The 11,259-nt window shown below is 54.9% G+C and overlaps 1 long non-coding RNA gene across 1 annotated transcript; it reads right to left on the minus strand.

The window, feature by feature from the left end:
* Window positions 1-5,108: 5,108 nt before the first annotated feature.
* LOC136336314 (uncharacterized) lies at window positions 5,109-7,729 on the minus strand. Its single transcript, XR_010731413.1, has 4 exons — window positions 7,636-7,729; window positions 7,424-7,509; window positions 6,693-6,807; window positions 5,109-5,403 (listed from the first exon to the last, which is right to left on the minus strand). It is a non-coding gene; the product is annotated as an uncharacterized lncRNA (long non-coding RNA).
* Between the last annotated feature and the right edge of the window lie 3,530 nt (window positions 7,730-11,259).

An 11,259-nucleotide genomic window follows, 5' to 3' on the forward strand; every position in this document is an offset into this window, starting at 1 on the left:
AAGGTAGGAGTATCAGGAATGACAATGAGGAAAGATGGGTCACCTCTTCAGCTGCCCAGAGTGGTGACGAGGGCTGGGTCACGTGTGGTCCTTCCAGCTTCCTGAGGGTGCATGGAGGGCCAGACGGCAGGAGAGAAGGGCTGGGAGGTCCCCCTCGAGGCCTGGGTCTGTGAGGCCTCAGTTACATGGTGCGGATACTGGGGGTTTTGGGCAACGTGAACGTGGCCTCACCTGCAGGGGTCTGGTGGGGGCATCCTGACTGTCAGGCCCTCTGCTCCTGGACTAGCCTCATCCCTGAGGGTGGGCTTCTCCTCAGGCTTTCTCTGCAGCCTATCTGAGCTTGGGGACACTTGATGGGGCAGAAGCAGAAGTGATATAGGCACTTGAGCAGCAGGGGACAGCAGCTTCTGAGCCTCTAGGCTGGAAACATATTTCTGAGGTGGGCAGAGCAGCACAGGTCTTCTCCCTGTCCCACCCCTAGATGCTGGCAGCTCCCATGGACCTCTGAATGCTTCCTTCTCCAAGAAGGCCTCAGGGGTGGGCCTTCTCCACGAGTTCTTACACAGAGAGACACAGCTATGGGGCAATGGAGGCTCGCTCTAGCCCCTATTCCTCTCTTCTGAGGAGGAAGCCAGCATGAGCTGGGTGCCTGGGAGAGGAGGTGACATGCTGTCTTGGTTTTTCTTAGTATCTGCCATGGCCACCAGCAGGTGTGACTGTGGACTGAGCCAAGGAGACTGATGGCAGGGGTTTCTCTTGGACCTTCCCCCACCCAGAACTGAGCAAGTCTTTCCACTTCTTATGGGGCTGGAGGCCCAGCCTTCGGAACATCTGGTTGCCTGGACTAAAAACAGCTTTCTCCTGGGTGTGCAAGAGACCCAGGGGCATGGGCTGCTGGGCTGAGGACAAGGGAGGTGATTCCAGGAGGCTGGGTCCCACACACCCAGCCCCGTTGGCTGGGAGTGTATCTGGGATGCTGAGAAGCTGTGTCGCTGGCTGGCAGGCTGCAAGCTGTGTGGGCAGGGCCTGGGCTCCTAGGCCTGATGCTCAGCACGCTGTCAGCACTCAGCAAATAATAAATAATAATAATATCTCCAGCATGTTGGGGGAGCCCGAGGAGGGAGGGGACTCAGAAAACATGTGTTCTGTCTCATAGCGGGTGCCTGGAAGCTGAAGTCTGTTCAGCACCTCTTTTTGGTGGGATTGAAGGGATCCATCTCCAGACCCCCAACTTGGCACAGGAGGTGGGTAGGCAAGCCTGCCCTGGGAACAAGGAACTCAGGGAGAGTTGTCCAGGGGTCTCCGTGGACTGCCCTTAGGGGAAATATAAACAACTTTGTTTTCAGATATCCTCTGGGATTTGGAGATTCTCAGACTTGGCGCTGAATCCCAACTCTACCGCTTCAGACAAGTCACTCAGTCTGTCCAGGCCTCCTCAGCGTTCTCACTCTGAGCATGGGAGTTATAGCAACTGTGAGGCAGGACTAAGTGAGAGCAGCCACAGTGCTTCCGCAGGGGCTGGCAGCTGGTGAGGGGGAGCATGCTGGTGCTATAGCTCAGTGGGCCATGTTTCTGGTTCTCAGTGTGAGGCCTGAGTCTGGTCCTGTGGGGGCAGGGGGCAGTGAGGAGCAGGGCCGCATGGGTGGCTGGCACTAGGATTCTGCAGACCTGTCTGCGGCAGGTTGTCCCAGTGCTCTGGCACCCAGTGCTCTTTGTTGACCGACTCTGAGACCTGGAGGCTTTCCTGGGGCAGGGGACAAAGGTTGAGTGTTTGGTGTTGAGACCCACTGGGGACCCAGTGGCCTGCACGTCAGGCTCAGCAACCATGTCTCAGGTTGCAGCTCCCTGGGAGGGGGGTAAGCTGAGTGGGGCTGAGACAGTGGGGTTGGGGAGCACTTGGGCACAACGCTCTGTGGTCCTCATCATCTCCCGGGCTTGCTTCCTCAGGAGTGGGGGGCGGGCCCGGGGACTCCGTGGAAGTGTGGGGGAGTGGGGTGTTGCTCTCCATCCAGTGAGGTTGTTGCTCACTTGCTCAGGCCTCTCTGAGACAGGCGTGCCCCTGAACCTGCCCCTTGGCTCCCTGAACCTGCCCCTTGGCTCCAAGTGGCCTGCCCAGCCCCTTCCTCCCTCTCTGGGGCCCTTGTGGTTCCCCTCCCCCTACTCCTGGCTTCTCCCAAGTAGACTGTTGTCCTACTCTTTATGTGCCTCTTGCCCTGAGGTGAGGGCTCCTCCTGGGTGGGCCAGCAAGGCCTAGCCACTGTCCCTTGTCCTGGCTCAGTGTGGTGCCACAGGGGATGAGCCACTTGTCAAGTGCTGTTGTTTAATTTTCCTCGCTCAGACTCTGCTTGTTCCAACACCCTGCAATGACACGAGTGTTAACCGAGCACCAGGGACTATAATTATCAGGGTTGAGAGACAAGAATCTCCTGGTGGTGTAGCAGCTGCGGGCTGGAGCCACCAGCAGATCTGTCCCCAGAGAGGAGCACTCCAGTCTGACTTGTGTCTGAAGAGCCGTGGGGTTCACACCATTTACCTGGAGTTTTTCTGACCACCATCCCAAGGGTATTTCTCCCCCTGTGGGGCACTTATTCAGATGTTATTCAGATTGAGTGTGGTTGGGCGTCACTGTGAGTGTCTGAGCAGGATAGGCACCTTGTGTGGTCTTGCCAACAGCCGGCCCATGAGGCTGCTAAGCTGGGAAGGGGCAGCTTGCAGCCACATGGGTGCTGAGGCACACTCCGGGTGGAGGTCTGGGCACACTCCGGGTGGCCACAACCAGGGAGTGGGGTTTTACTCAGGATACATGTAGTGCTGCATTTAGATTCAGGAAATCAATTCCTGGTTTCTGTTCGTGGTGGGACAGACTGGCTACAAAGTGGGAGTCAACTCATCACATGCTATGGTTGCTTAATGAATGTCTATGAAAGCCACCTCCAAATGAACAAATAGATGTTTAGCATCCTGGTTGGGTGAGGGGACAGTGTGCCCTCCTGGGGGTGGGTGCCCCATTATAAGAGGCATGGACACCCTGAGACCATGAGTTGGGTACCTCATCACGTGGGAGTGCTCTGAGCTCTGGGAATGAATTGGGAAGGGATGCTTACCTGTGTCCAGGTTTCTGAAGGGCACGTGTGAGGAAGAGGCAGCAGATAACAGGGCTTAGCTCTGGGGAGCAGGGTTTGGGCTCAGTGTGGATTGTCAGAGCTGTTGACAATCAGATGATTCAGAATGGGGAGGGTGAATTGTCAGAGACCGAGTCTCCGGTCATCGGTCATCGGGACCCCTGGCAAGCTGAGGTAGGGTAGTTGCTGTTGACATGTGGAGAGAACAATTCTAGTCTGGGGAGGGATTCATGCCGGTCTCTTCCCCTGGGCATGGGGTTTCTAGCTCTGAGGCTAGTCTTGGCTCTGACACTAATTGGCATCCATCCCCTGGGTCTGTCTCTTTACTTCTCTATGTCGGGTGTCCCCACTTGGGACAGGATGTAAGGTCCTGCTTCCTCTCAACCTTGTCCTGTTGGTGTGGAGAGTGGAGTGGAGAGTCCTGTGAATGTGGGGAGTGGAGTACAGATGGGGACTCGGGGAGCCTTCTGCAGGCACAGGACGCAGGACGTAGGCACACTGGGCGGGGGTGCTGTGGGACTCATGGAGGTCAGTATTTGTGGACGGAGCACTTTCTCCTGAGACTTGGGATGCTTTGGGTGGGGAAGGGGGAGGGGGAAGGAGGACCCCCCCGCCGCCATCACGTCTTCTTCTGGCCTAGCGCCCGTAAACGCTAGCATTGGCCAAGCACATAGTAGGTCCTTTCTTGGTCAGCATGTTTGGTGGGATCTTGCCAATGGCATAGTGCTAGATGAGGATGGTTAGCCCAATTTCTGGGAGCCCAAGGTGGACTTGGGGAGGGTCCCCCAGCCTTCTGGGCTAGCTTTGGGACAAGGGGACGGGGTCTGGGGAGGAAGGAGCAACTGGAGCTCACTGGGAGCATCAAAGGGCTGGTGCGAGGTTTATTGAAGCCTTTACTGCCCTAGTTTTCATTATTTACACCCTGTTGATTCTAGGAGCTCCCATTAAACGTGTAATAAATATAAAAATATTTTACAGGCCAGTGAAAATTCCACAGCAAAAATAACTCTATAAAGAGGGATTTCGCCCAGCTCTGCCCGCTGCCGAATTCTGTGTGGCATTCCTCTGGGCCTGTTGGCTGGCAGCAGGGAGATGAGGCGGCTGGGTTCCCTGGCGTGGTGGGGCCCGGCCCGCAGTTAATTAGACCCTTTACCAGCCTGTGGATGAAGTTGGTCCTCCCAGGGCTGAGCCCTCCAGGTCTCCTAGCCAGTAGTGGGTGAGAGTGGGTTGGAGTAGCCTGGGTCCCAGGCTGGACTGTGGGTGTCTGCGGAGCCACGGAGAGGAGGAGGGGAGCTGGTTGATCTGTCCCCTGGCCTCCTGGATAGTTTGAGGTGTGGCCAATGGGGTGGGCAGGAATGATGGGGTTGAGAAGCCAGTGTAGAGCAGTGATTTGGAGCAAAGGTTTTGAGGTCAGACTGCCTGGGTTCCAATCCCACATCTACCACTTAGTAGCTGTGTGACCTTGGGCAAATGACATACCCTCTCTGTGCTTTGCCTGCCTCCTTTGTAAAATTCTATCTCACATGATTACTGTAAAGCATGTGCCTAACACATTGGAAGGACTCAATGAACGCTTATAATTATTATCTTATGCTCTATAATTATTTTTCTTAATAAAGAGCAAGGCAGTCATAATTCCAAGCTTGAAAAATTAGGTGCAGGGAGATGGACTCCCATGGCTCAGACCTACACTATCCAATTTGGGAACCACTGCCACATGATGGCCACTGAGCACTGGAAACATAGCTGGCCCAGACTGAGGTACACACCGAGACACACCAAGGATTCCACTCAGTATGAACAAAGGGCGCTGAAATACTTCATCAATAATTTAAAAAATATTGATTACATGTTGCAATGATATTCTCTATATCGAGTTAAATAAAATATATATACATTATTTAGTTTCACATGTTTCTTTTTACTACTTTTTATACTACTAGGAAACTTAAAATTCCACATTTGGCTTACACTGGTGGCCTGAATTGTATTTTAGTTGGACAGCTCTGCCTTCCTCTGGGAAGGGCAGCCGGAAGCCCTGAGACTTGCATGCCCTGGCACCATTAGCCACCCGTTTTATAGAGAGGGAGACCCGAGCTAGAGAGGGCCACAACTTGCCTGAAACCTCACAGCTGTTGGGTGGCAAAGCTGTTCCACCGCTTGAGACACGTGCCTCTTCGGGTCTCGCTGAGACAGTGATGGCTCTTCTAGCTTCTTCCCTCTTCTGGTCAGATGGGGAGGGTCAGATCCAGGGAGTTTCGACAAATGCATGTTCGAAGGCCTGTTAAATGGGGTCTGTGGGATTTGGTGAACTCTACGGCATGTTTAGGGAAGGGGGTGGTGGAGTGAGCAGGCGGCATCTTTATCCTCACCTGCCGGCGGGGACTGGCTGACCGGCACAGGCCCTGCTGTGTGTGGGGGGCAGTGATGGGAGTGGCAGGGAGGCCTCTCTGACAGGCAGCGTGTGCTGGGCTGTAGGTGAGCCGGGCTCTGTGCCACAGGCTTTACACACTAGCCCTCTTTATACATATACAATCCCGAAGGGCAGTTGCTATTGTGATTCCCATTTTAGAAATGAGAACACTGAGACGGGGAAGTTTGGCAGCTGGCAACGAGGAAGCGGAGGGACTGGAATTTGAAGCCAAGGTGGTCTGAGCCCGGGCCAGGCCCCTCAGCACTGGGCTGCCCTGCTGCCTGCCGGGGAGGCAGAGGCTGGCCATGCTAGAGTGCATCCCGGGTTCTTCCCTGGTGCTCCCACCATCTCTGCTCCCTTCCTGCTCTGCCTCTTCCTTGCCACTCAGGAGAGCCAATAGGAAAGCCAGCAATGAAAGGGATGTTGCCATAGGAACCCCCTTAAATCTGCTCTAAATCTATAGAAACGGTACATTGTGCTCAACTTTTCTTTAGTTACAGATTGGAAGACGTATGCGAGAATCAGAGCCCACTGATAAAGAGGGGCTTGGGAGTGAAAGCCTACGTGTGTTCTGAGTGGGCTGCTGCGTGTCCAGAGCGTGCCTCCTTTGTGCTCTTTGAGGTGGGGGTGACACAAATGACCATTTCCCAGATGAGGAAACTGGGCCCTGAGGAGGTTATTTTATTGCTATTGTTACAATGGGCAGAATGATGCTTTGGCACACTCTTCAGGTGGATGGAGCTAATTTGGTGTTCCTGCTGCTCCCTTGGTGCTCAGAGTGGCCTGGACCACAGGTAAGGAGTCACCAACCCAGAGCTCCCCTCCCTGCTGTGGTGTCCACCAGCAGGGCCAGCTGTGGTGACTTTGGTGTTCAGGGCAGTGAGACATGCTGGCTGGGTGGCCTTCCCGAGTCTCTGCCCCTCAGGCTTGGTGTGCTTATCATGGCCTGAGGGTGTCGGCCTGGCGGCAGCCACCAGCCCTGACCATGGTGACAGATAGAATAGGAGCAGTGCCGGAACCTCGGCAAGGTTTGGAATTTGGAGGTGGTTTTGAGGCTGCCGTGTTGGTGGGCACATCAAAGGCAGCATGGGTGAGGCCTCAAGTAGGGCTGGCTTAGGGGCCAAGGGGTATGTGCCCCTCGACATAGGGGTTCTCACCAGTCCAGGGACCCTGCCACTGGTCCAGATGCTGCTTGCTCATATCTGTAGTCCAGGCTCTGTTGCTGTCCATCCTTGAAGCTGGTGGCTGTGCAGGCCCACCATGTTCGTAGGGCTGCCAGGTGCGGAGGGTGGGGGGGACGACATATGTCTTACCCTACCTCTTCCTGTCCTGGCCAATCTGCTTCTTCTTGGCAGGGCAGGAGCCAGCTGGCAGACCCTTCCCCGTGGCAGGCCCTTCCTTGACTGGTCTGGCCTGGTTGGCTCCCTGCCCTCTGCTGACATACACTGTTGAAGCCACTTGTCTCCATTTGAGACACTGCTTCTATTGCTGTGAGTTGGAGAACTGTACTTCTATAACTCCCAGACTGGGCCAGATCCTGGGTGGCTAGGACCCCAGTCGTTCCCTGTAGGCACTTGGGCTAGGGTTGGGGGGCATTCTAGAGCCTTGAGGGGAAATTGCTCAGAAATTGCTCATCCACAGCTCCTGGAGCAAGCCCACCTCAACAGAGGGGCCTCAGGAGAGGCAGCACTCAGGCTGGCCCTGGGTTGCGACACAGTCTTCAGAGGTTGACCATAGGTTTTTCCAGATGTAGTTTGGGGGTCGAGTGGTGCGAATGATCAGCTTAGGGTGAGAACCCACCCCATCAGGTTGTGGTCTGGGCCCAGATGAGCCCCCTTGTGGCTCACCATGCCTGCTCTGCTTGCCCTGTGTCAGCCTGGTGACTTACTCTGATGGCCTGGCCTTGGCTGCAGAGAGGATGCAGTGTGAGGTGTGTGGTCATCTTCTGGGGCCACGGTCACCATGCGAGAAGACCTGTACTGGGAAAGAGGGCCAGGTGGGTGCGGGGACCGCGAAGGCAGCTTCTCTGGCAGGCCAGCCATTGTCACGAGGTGCCGTGGCAGTACTCAGGACTCCACACAGGCCATGGTGGCCGAGTACCTGCTGGGTCCTTCTCTTTTCAGGGCCAGTGGAGAGCCGGTCCTCCCGGGTCCGGTGGTGGTGTGGCGGCCTGGCTGCTGTCGGGAGGGACTTGGCCACGCTGGCACTGGCAGGGACAGGCAGTGTGTAACCCCTCCTTTGTGTTGTCACAGCCAGGGTGAAAGTTCATGAAAGAGGGGAGAACTTGGGACGTGCCATTAAGTTGCACACTTGGCACAGAGACCTGGTTGTAACACATGTATTCCTTTGCTGGCTTTTCTAGGCCGTTGTCCCTGCAGAGACCCGTGGACTAATTACAAGGTGTGGGCTCTGGGGCGGTTCAGTGGCCTGGCTGGTTGTGCTGTGTCGTTCTGCTCCTGTGCGCTGTGCTGGGAGGGGCCTGTGGCCTACCTGCTGGTGTGGCTTCCGAACTGGCTCTGTTGTACATGGACAGGCCAGAGGGCCCCCGGGCTGTCCTGGGGAGGGGGTCACCACTGGGAGATGTCTGAATTCTCTCATGCATTAGCTTCTTGGGCTTGCCTGTGGGGTGGGCTCTGGCAGCCTACAGAGTAGAAGGCTAGGCAGAATGGGAGCAGAGCTCCCACCAGGGCTCTACAGGGATAGGCGGCAGTGCATGCTGGAGAGGTGGTGTCTCGGCTGATTGCAATGTGGCTCCCAGAAGTGTATGTGCCCAGGCTGAGCCTCTCTATGTGGGGCTTTGTGTCCTTGTCCTCAGGCTGTGGAGGGGACTTTGTTCTTCCCCAGAGGCGGACAAAGAGGGGTCATACATTGGACTTTTTTTTTTTTTTTATACATTGGAATCTTGATCGACCTCACATCATGGAGGAAAAGCCCACCTCGCCCCTGTCACGGTGAATTGCAGCCTCAGACGTGTACCCCAGCTTTACACACTCACTGTACACAGGGGGTGGGGGCCCAGGGACGATGAGCGCACACAAGCCACTCAGAATGGCTCCCTGGCTCCCCGCTGCGGTTCTGAATGAACATGTCAGTTGTCACATGTATCACACTCTACCTCTCTGACCACACTACTTGCCTTAGATCTTAGAGTCGATTTGAGGGATCGTTTACTTGTCTCAAGTCTCTTAAAAATAATATCCATAAAAATTTGAATGAATTTTTCCCCCTTCCAGAGCTATGCCCATCAATAAACAAGAGGTGTTCAGGGTTGTTTCTGTTGCCTCTGACTGTGCCCGGAGTGGTAGGAAACACTGCTGGAGGAGGCCAATGGCAGCTTCTCCCTTGGCATTTCCCCTCCAAAAAATACTGGAGCAATCACTGAGAGCCAGACTGAGTCAAGATCTCCTGGGCTCTTGATGTTCATTATTTTCATTCTCAGAATGTTCAGACAACCTCTTGGGAAACCTACTGATAGGTGAGAAGGCTGAGGCACAGAGAGGGTAAGTGGCATGCCTCAGACCACACAGTGAGGAGTGATGGTCCAGGACTGGGAGGTGGGCTGTCAGCGGCCAGACCTTTTCCACAAGGAAAGGCTGACCAGCATCCTTACCTGGCTTATCCTGGCTCTGAGTCACACAGGGAGGGGCTCAGGGTCAAATTTGTCAGAATGTCTGTCTGTCAGTGGCCCCAAGCAGACCCCTGCGCTGTCTCCACAACTTTTTTTATCCCGTGATCTGCCTGACAACCACGCTCAGCTCTCCTGCCCTGTCCCCTGGCTGCCTGCCTCTTGCAAAATCAGGTGCAGTAGGATAGTTCACCTATTCGGAGAAAGGGTTTAGAGGAGAAACCAACTCTTTTAAAATTATGAACCCCACACCTCAATCCAACAAAGAGCTGTTGGGCCCCTACAACATGCAGCAGGCATTCCTGTTTACGGGGTGGTAGGCAACTCACCCATCCAGATGCTGGGTGACACAGTGAGAGTGGGCCACTGTGAGTGTCTCAGAGAAGAGCCGTCGCAGGCACAGGGGAGGGCCCCCAGGCAGCCCCATGAGCTGTGGGTCCACATCCACGGACACCGTAGCTGAAGCAGGCAGACTCTGCCCGAGTCTCATGTTCTAGGTGGGGCCTTGGTACCCCTGAGCCAGACAGAGAGTCTTTTCAGTCCATCTGCCCTTAGGACGCATCTCAGCACTACTTTGGACCTCAGTGAATGCTTGTTTCTAGATGTCTATTTTGGGGGTAAAAAAGCCTGTGCACAATCCCTGTACCTGTATAGGGGCTAAATTCTCATTGCTTTTTGGGAGACAGACTCCCTTTATCCTCACAGTGGTCCAGCAAGAGTGCCCTGATCACACGTCCCTCACCAGCCCATGCTGCTCCTCTGGCCTCTGCCCCTTTGCACATGCTGTTCCCTCTGCCTGGGCTGCCCCACCCCACTCCTTTGTCCTGGCCTGGCTAACACTCCTTGGCCTCCAGGTCTCACTGGGATGTCTCTTCCCCCCAAAGCTTTTTCTTATCCCCACCAAGTGTGGCTAGGGGCCCTCCCCTGGGCTCTCAAGGAACCAGTGTCACACTGCAAAGCAAGCAAACAAGCAGTTCCACCTCCCCCGGTGACCAGGACTGCCTTGTCTTCACTGTTGAATCCCCAGCCTGTCGTATGATCATAATAAGGAGTGACAGTGACTATCCTGATGATAATAAGCACCCAATAAGCGTCAGCTCTGTGTCAGGCAGTGTTTCCTGCCCTTGACAGGTGTTCGCTGATTGACTGCTTCTGTCAGCCTGGAAGGCAGGTGCTTTCCTCTCGCTATCAGGCCACAGTGCCAGTCATGTTATGTGGACTGGAGCCGAGATTCAAACCCAGGACATCTACTCTTAACCACTGTGCCAAGCTGTTTCCCATGGGTGGTATCTGGACATGTTTGATCAGTATCTTATCATTTAACAAAATAGTTTTGTCCCCTTCTTCAGATAAGGACTGAGACTAAAGCGTGAATGGGCATGGCTAAGCTCATGTGACAGGAAGTGGGTGACTTCAGCTCACACTAGGGCAGAGACTTGGACCACTTTGCCCTTCTATGTGTCACCAGCTTCTGACTTGGAGCCTTGGGCATAGAAGGTGCTCATCTCCAGGAATGACATCCTGTGAGTTTTCGATCACTTGTCAAGTCACATCCCCACTCCCAGCATTGGGACCTGGGCCTCCCAACCGGGTGCCCCTGCAAACAGGTGTTTGGGTTCATGGCTGTCAGAGAGCTGTGGCCTTGGCAGGCAGAGAGAAAGAGAGAGAGAGAGAGAGAGAGAGAGAGAGAGAGAGAGAGAGTGTGTGTGTGTGTGGATGGGGAGGGGAGAGGTAGAGGGAGGACCCACACTCTTGTTTCTGGCCTTATGGAAGGCTTTTCTTTTGATGGGGCCTGAGGTCACGTTTGTCTGGGAGCAGCACTGTCTGGGAACATCCTCTAGGAGCTGGGCCTGGGGACTCCAATGGTAGCTGTAGCAGGAAGGTAGGGTTTTGTTTCCTCCGCAGTGGGCCTGGAGGCCCCTCCCGTGTTGGTGAGCAAACACAGGCTCTGCAGGGAATAGCGTGGTGGTGTGGCCTTTTGTTGAGCACACCTGGCTCAAACATCTCAGGGGATGGGAGTGCTCTGTCAGTCCCTCCTCCCTGCATAGCAGCACGGAGTTGTTTCAAACATTCTCTTTTGGGCTCTGACAGCTGTGTCA

This window comes from Saccopteryx bilineata, chromosome 4 (assembly GCF_036850765.1).
Source record: "Saccopteryx bilineata isolate mSacBil1 chromosome 4, mSacBil1_pri_phased_curated, whole genome shotgun sequence".
NCBI classification, from domain to species: Eukaryota; Metazoa; Chordata; class Mammalia; order Chiroptera; family Emballonuridae; genus Saccopteryx; species Saccopteryx bilineata.